This window comes from Callospermophilus lateralis, chromosome 14 (assembly GCF_048772815.1).
Source record: "Callospermophilus lateralis isolate mCalLat2 chromosome 14, mCalLat2.hap1, whole genome shotgun sequence".
NCBI lineage: Eukaryota > Metazoa > Chordata > Mammalia > Rodentia > Sciuridae > Callospermophilus > Callospermophilus lateralis.
Genome location: NC_135318.1, coordinates 63051671 through 63058576, shown reverse-complemented (window position 1 = coordinate 63058576; position 6906 = coordinate 63051671). Strand labels below are relative to the sequence as shown.

General features: G+C 40.8%; 1 pseudogene; it reads left to right on the top strand.

Moving 5' to 3' along the window:
- The first annotated feature begins 2695 nt into the window (after nt 1-2695).
- Nucleotides 2696-3321, top strand: LOC143380662 (COP9 signalosome complex subunit 8 pseudogene; annotated as a pseudogene).
- Nucleotides 3322-6906: the final 3585 nt, after the last annotated feature.

Sequence of the window (6906 nt, the reverse complement as noted above, 5' to 3'; positions counted from 1 at the left end):
CATTGACACATAATGGTTGCACATATTTATGGGGTCCAACATAATATTTTGATATAAGTATACATACTGGGTAATAATCAAATCAGGGTACTTAACATATTTATTGTCTTAAAGATTTACCATTTCTTTGAGGTGAGAGCATTCAAAATCTTCTTTTCTAGCTTTTTTCAAGTAGATACTGCATTCTTGTTAGCTACAGTCACCCCACTGTGCAATAGAGCCAGAAATTGCCAATTATACAACAAAACAAAGCAAACAAAACCCCTGCAATCAGGAATAGACCAATACTGACTGGGCATTCATCAACAAGATCATCCATTATTCAACTTAAGGTCAGGAGCTCAATAAATATTTATCTCCCTAGGTTAGAATCCTATAGCTAAGCACAAGACTGGACCTACTGGTGGGAGCAACTGGTGGAAAGTGGAAGAATTTAGGGACTTCTCAGCCTCTTTGTGAGGAGGAGAATGTTTTTTATTCCTCTGAAGCCTCCATGTCACTGGTTGGGGCAGGGATATAGGAGGTATGCGTGAAGTTTGGAGGCCCATATTGAGACCAGCAAAGAGGCGTGTGCAAAGAGAGCTGAACAAGGTGAGCTCTCTTCTACCAGGAATCCTAGTTAACCAAGAGATGATCCTTAGAAACCACCCAAATGAGCTCAGGAAAATGCCTTATGAGTGATTTACTGCTTAATTACCCCCAGCAAAAGAAACCCTGTCCCTTTAATGCCAACACTAATGATGGATGCCATTTAATGAGAATGGACAATGGCTCAGCATCTGTGCCTGCTCCTCTTATCAGTATTTATGTATTTTCACAACTTTGAGGTGGGTACAATTTATAGATCTCTAATATTTTATGAGTTGAAAGGATCCCAGAGAGATGGAAGAATTTACCTCTGTTATACAGTTGATAACTCGGGGCAGGGTTGAACACAGACACATCCTGTTCAAAGCTCATGTTCTCAAGCCATGGTCATGTCACCTTCATTAGGTGAAAATTTCAAAAAGCCCACCTTGTCATCATCCTAACTGATCCTGTTTTAACTTGAATCCCTTTGTTCTGTTTTGTCTTTGCTGTTACATTGAAATGATCCATGGGGCCTTTCCTATGCGGTGTTATCTCTCAGTCCCCTCCAGCTAAGACTTGTGCTAAACTGAAATGTGGAACTCTATCCCATTCTGTGCAAATTAATTCTGTGAGCCCAGAATAAGGCCAGTACAAGGCTTTGGCAACTGTCTTTGGGTAAACTGCTTTAAATTTTTTCTAATTAGTAATCAAAGAAAAATCTTCAAACTTAAAAAATACTTCTTAAAACAATACCTTGAGAGCTTTTGGGTTTTAAGTATTATCCACATGCCGGGTTTCTGTTCTTGCAACTAAAAGGCTCAGGGGTCACTCCAGTTGAACTGGGCTAACCGGGCTGCATGAAATAACCACACAAGAGACACAAATACCTTTTACTTTGGGGTCGATGTGACAGCTCCTCTGACCTTAAGGGTCCGCAGGAAGAGAGAGAGAGCGAGAGCACGTGGGCTGACCCTTTTTATTGAGGAGAAGCTATTCAAATGAGGCAAGGGGTCATGTTTCAGGGGGCTGAGTCTATCTTCATGATGTCCACTGTCAGCAGGTTGACTGACACCTGGGTAGGCCACACCCAAGGGCACAGTAAGAGAAGGGGACACACACGAGGCACTTCCATGGAAGATTCTATCCTAAACAGGGCAAGGGGTTATATTACAAAGGAACAGGTGAGCATAGCTTCACCCATGGGGCTGTAGCAAGATACACCCATGCTCAAGACACTGACCCTCAGACCCAAGAAGGGTGGGGAAAGCTCTGCCACATTTCTGTGCCTGAGCGCCTCAGCACCCAGCCAGGGAGTGTGACTCAGTCACTTGTAAGGTTGGTATCCCACATCCATATATTTTTCATAATAGCTATTTTAATGTTATCTTTATAGTCAGAATTGGAAGAAATGTTGATTCTAGGATTCATCATGGAAAGATCTACAAGATGGCAAGTATTCATCAATCTGCTATATACTTGTAATTTTGGTAAGATGCATTGAAAATGAAACCTCACTCTCTAGGACAGTTTTGTTGTCATGAAAATGAGTAGCTTTCTAATTCTGCACTGTTTTAAGTGATGAGCACAACAGTATAAAGTAAGCTAGCAATATTTTTTGTAATATTCTAAGGATCTTGTATCATAAATCTTTCCTTTAGAAGAAACTCTGGCAAGCTGCTCTAGAGAAACAAACTTAATTTGACATCCTTTCAGCAAGGTATAGTTAGTTGGACTTGAGTTGAATTAGCTGGGAACAATTATAAAGAGTAATACAACCATACAGAGAGAACCCCAGTAATATAGTCTGTGGCCCAAAACATCATCCAGAGGTGTCTCGACACTGTAAGGACTCTTCTCAATATGGCAGAAGAATCGCAGTCATTTAAATAAGAAAGACTGTTCTGCATCTTGATGTGGTTATGCTCCACATTGTCTCCTTTTTATTCTGTTTCTCCTCCCATTTTGAAGTTTGGAGATCTTATTCATGGATCCTGTTCTTGAAATCAATATACATTAGTCCTACATGCAAGGATGCTACTTGGCAAATCCATCCTACCATCAAGAATCTGTGAGAGCATCAGGGGTCTGGTGGTTGATAGATGCTGCTGAAAGACCACCCAGGAAGATGCCAGTGGCGGTGACAGCGGAAGGAGCCTTCAGTTTCAAAAAGTTACTGATTCAGTGTGAGAACCAGGAACTCGAGGCTCCTGGAAGAATTGCTATACCCTCAGTGTATCATCAGCTTCTAGCTTTATATTTGCTTCACAATGACGTGAATAATGCAAGACATCTTTGGGAAAGGATACCACCTGATATAAAATCTGCAAATTCTGAACTTGGGAGAATTTGGTCAGTAGGACAGAGAGTCTGGCAACGGGATTTCCCTGGGATCTACGTGACCATCAGCGCCCACCAGTGGTCCCAGACAGTGAAGCCAATCATGGACGCACAGAGATGCCACAAGAAGACACGCCTTTGTCCTGGTCTCTCAAGCATACACCTCGATAACCCCTGATGATTTTGCAACTTTTGTTGAACTTCGTGTAGAAGAGACTGTGAAAGGTACACTAGAACGAGGATGAGAAGCCGACTTCACCACCAGAATGGTTCTGCCCAGAAAGCCAGTTGCAGGGGCGCTGGATGTTTCCTGTAACAGGTTTATTCCTTTATCGAGCCTGCCCCTCTTCACCGATCCCCAAAGCACAGAAGTCAGCCAGACTGATCGATTATGTGTCTTTCCTTGAAAATTGATGTACCATTCTGAATTCAGCATCCACTTCAGAATCTCTGAATACAGAATCACTGACAAATACAGAAATGTAAAATTTTTATTTTCAATTTACTGGATGGATTATACACACCTCAGCATTCCTTACTGAGTGTGTGATAAAATACATGTATAAAAATATGATATGTATATTTCATCCTTAAACATTATGCCAAATAGTTGTTAAAGCAATTCTCATTTTGTAATATTTAACAATCTGGTTGGATGGAGCTCATCAGTATTATGCCGTTGGTTTCTATTTCCTGGCGATCCCTAACTCAAGCTCTCCTGCCTGGTGTAGAGCACTGCTTGCTGTCAGCCACCTTCCTGCCCTAAGTATACCTCCATCAGAGCCGCAGAGATGCGCTTGAGCTGGAGCAGGACCTAAATTGCTGAGATTGTGGTTCACCCTCCTTGGAGAAAAAGATCCCTTTCTCCCCACCTCCGGAGAATCACTAATAGGTACAGAACTATAGCTAAGGAGCAAGAAGGACATTTTCTGAATAAACTAGTTTGTTAGCGATAGTTTGTTGTTGTTGTTGTTGTTTTCCCAGTAGCGGGAGTACATTCGTTTTGGCGGTGGAGGGCTTGCCATGCAAATGTGATATTCCTAAGTATTAAGTGCAGAAGGGGAAGGTTAAGGGCACAGTGCCTTGTGTGTCAGGGAAGCGTTATGATGAGTGATGCGCTCCTCACAACTCTCCTGCATCCAGTTGGTTGCTTACATTTACCCTGAGGTGCAAGTTCTGCCTTTTGAAGAAGAAGTGCTGAACAAGTCTTCATTCTGTTTGTGACAGCCCTCCAAATACTTGAGGTTGTTTATTGTATCTTTAGGTTAAAATACCCCTTAGTTCATTTATTGTGCCTTTGTTCAATAAATATTTAATTGACTTCTTAAACAAAAATCTATGAGAATATTTATTGGCTTTTATAAAAACGAAATCTTGTGCATTTCTAAGTCACTATGTGGCTAGATGCTGGATCATAAATTCTGCATCCAATATTCATCCTTACACCCAATACTTTCCTCCGTGTGGAGTTTCATGGAGACTTGGCAGGTTCTCTCTAGGAAGACTGACTCTTCAACTGAGTGCACACCATGATGTATAATTTGAGGCATAGGGTGACTTATTGATTGAACATGGTAGACTATCAATTATCAACATTTCACAAACTCACCTGGGCCCAAGAGACATTATTGATAGCAATTTATATCTAGACCATTCTGCACAAGCTAATAATACATGATTTCTCTTCTTTGAGTAGTTTCTCTCCACAGAGTCTTCCTGAAAAACTGAGTTTTGTGGATTGAAACTCAGGTTAGTGAACTGTTCTAGTCGTTCCCTAGACAGGCTTATTCAAGAAGGACCAGCACTTTACTGAGACTTCAGCTGAGGTCACAGCTGATACAGCTCTTTATATCTGTCATGATATTGACCTGTCATAACCTTTAAAGGCTGTGATTTTGTGATATGATATTTGTGATAAAGAATGTCTCCAGTGCTTTGTAGAGATTCTTTTGTCCCCGGATTATCTTGGGATTGGGGTCTTTCTACCCTATATCATTTTCCCCCATAAACCAATTCAGAGGTTCCACCCTAAAGCCTTGTTGTGATTGATTAGATCACTTAGAGAGATGTAAACCTCTGAGATGCTGCATCAATGGCAGACACAGGAGCCCTTTTGTTTAATTAGTTTTTTTCTTAGAACATCTTCCCTGAAAAGACAAAGATGTTAACCATGTTCTCTTAAGAAAGCTGGTGTTCCACAGGGTTCTGGAGGCTACCCCAGACTACCCCACCTTGAGAAGTCCTTTCATCTAAAGAGCAAATTGGTACTTTTCTGATTAGGTCTGACTGACCCTGACCCTACCCAGGCTCTACTTGCTTTCCTACTCTATCTCAAGCTTTAAAAAGTACCAGTACCCAAGCCTGAGCCCTAGAACTCTAATTGATCTTTGGTAAGTCCTGGTACTTGTAGTTTAAAAAATTTCCCAACTGATTATTTTTCCATCAAGGTATAATTTACATACAATAAAACATACACTTCTCAGTATATAGTTCTATGAGTTTTGGTGAATGCATACAGTCAGGTAACCAATGCCACGATCATTATAGAAAATATTTCCATCACTGCAGCATGTTCATGGGCAGGAGAAGCATGGATGCTGGCTCCAGGGAGAGGAGGGGACCACTTTTCTTCTCATTTTTTATTCTATCTGGGCTCCTAGCCAATTGGATGCTGCCTGGCCTCGCTAGGTGGGAGCTAATCTCCCTTATTCAGTCGACTGATTCAAATGTCAGTCTCTTCTGGAAACATTCTCACAGATAAACCCAGAAATAATGCTTTGCTAGCTCTCTAGGCGTCCCTTAATCCAGTCAGATTGACACCCCAAATTGACCACTGAATGCTAATGAATCTTCAGCAAAGAAGTTACGGTTCTAATTGTGTGAGCTTCTAAGATTCCTTTTAGATGGTGTCTCTCTCCTCTCTTCTCCTTTACCAACCTGGAGGTTAGAGGGCAATACCAAAATGACTTAGAAACTTAGGGCTTCAGAGATCCAATTATGTAATGTCAAGTCCCATTCATTTCATCTTGGCACATTAATCTCCCGGAAAATTCAGAATAATTTCAGGGTATCCCAAAGGAGTATTCCATGACTGAGAGCGCTCTTAATTTTCAGGGCATTGTTGGACCCTGATAGCTAAAGTTGAGATTCTCAGATGAGACAGAGACAGAGACACACAGAGAGAGTGTGTTTTGTTTATAGGATTCTTCCTAGTTCTTTTTCCTTTGAAACTAACTTTTAACCACATCCCACAGATCTACAGAAGTTGAATATTTCTGTCAATCTGAGTCTTTCTCCAGCTGATGTCACCAATCTCTCCATGTGATCAACCAATCAATCATCGCATAGACCATTACCAGACAGAAGTCTGGTTGATCTCTAATATTCTTTTTTTTTAAATGTTTTTACATGTTATGTTTACGTATACATGACAGCAGACTCTATTTTGATATAGCTATACAACGTTGAGATTCACTGGTCTTCATATGTGTACCTAGGAAAGTTATGTCACTGTACATAGGAAAGTTATTCCACTGTCTTTCCTATTTCAAATCCATCTTCCTTCCCTTCATTCCCCTCTGTATAATCCACTAAAATTCTATTTTTCCCCTCCCATAACTTGTTATGGGTTAGCATCCACATAGCAGAGAGGGAACATTCAACCTTTGGTTTTGGGGGGGATTGGCTTATTTCACCTAACATGATAGTCTTCGGATCCATCCATTTAGCAGCAAATGTCATAAAGTCATTCTTCTTTATGACTGAGTAATACTCCATTGTGTATATACACCACATTTTCTTTATCCATTCACCTGTTGAAAGGCACAAAGGTTGATTCCATGGTTTAGCTTTTGTAAATTGTCCTGCTATAAACATTGATGTGGCCTTTTCACTGTAGTATGCTGATTTTACTTCCTTTGGATACATACCGAGAAGTGGGATAACTGGGTTAAATGGTGGTTCCATTCCCAGTTTTTGAGGAATCTCCATATTGCTTTC